At 33.5% G+C, this 941-nt stretch overlaps 1 protein-coding gene across 6 annotated transcripts in view; it reads left to right on the forward strand.

Moving 5' to 3' along the window:
* mtd (TLD domain-containing protein mustard) overlaps nucleotides 1-941 on the forward strand; it is a 164,824-nt gene that overhangs the window by 83,709 nt on the left and 80,174 nt on the right. The window lies entirely within an intron of this gene.

Consider the following 941-nt stretch of genomic DNA (forward strand, 5'->3'; position numbering starts at 1 on the left):
CACTATTTCCTGTAAAAACGTCAGTCGGTTTGTTTACATGTCATTTGTACAACACTTATTTGGCTGAATATCACTAATTAATTATTAAAATCTATACATATTTACATATTTCGTTGTTTACCTGCATTTATGTACAAATATAAGGTTCTTTGCTGACACCGCTTTCTGTTTTTGTTAACACATGCAAATCAGCTGATCGTTTGACACGTTTCATGAACTTACAGGGAAAAAAAACTCCGGACTAAATCCTGTAACTTCTGACTAGGAACAGTTGCTCAGTTACGCTCTCAAAAGTGTTCCCACTTACAGGTTTTATGTCAATAGGAACCACTTCCTGTAAGTTCTGACTAAATCCTGTAAACCGGACTGCTATTGGAACAGACTAATAAGTGTACCGAGGCGAATTAAAGCAGCTGTTATAGGAATTCGCCTTTTGGTGCACAGAGAAAAATATTACGCATAAAAACAAGAAGATTGTTTTTATGAAAAGTTTCTGTGCTAAGGGGTAAAACAGATTAAAAAAAACGAAGAAAATTCCATAGAGATTTTTTCTTAATTTTATGTACTATAAATTCTTCTTGATTTTATTTGTAACAAAATAGACAATGAATAAAAGATTGTATTTTTTCCGTGTCTTCTCAATAGAGGTTGTAGCCTAACGGATGCGAGTACGACTGCCGAATTTTTAGTCGTGGGTTCAAATCCTGTGGAACGGACCTTGTTTTTGTGTTTACGCTCTCGCTGCTTGTGCTTACTGGAAATGTTTATCAAACCTACATATGTAATAGTGTTTCATAAAATTACTTCTTAATTGTATGTGATGAATTTNCGCTCTCGCTGCTTGTGCTTACTGGAAATGTTTATCAAACCTACATATGTAATAGTGTTTCATAAAATTACTTCTTAATTGTATGTGATGAATTTATTGAAAACTTTTCTTC

The sequence above is a fragment of the Rhagoletis zephyria genome, unplaced genomic scaffold, assembly GCF_001687245.7.
Source record: "Rhagoletis zephyria isolate East Lansing unplaced genomic scaffold, Rhagoletis_zephyria_1.1 Rzeph_scaffold_00841, whole genome shotgun sequence".
NCBI classification, from domain to species: domain Eukaryota; kingdom Metazoa; phylum Arthropoda; class Insecta; order Diptera; family Tephritidae; genus Rhagoletis; species Rhagoletis zephyria.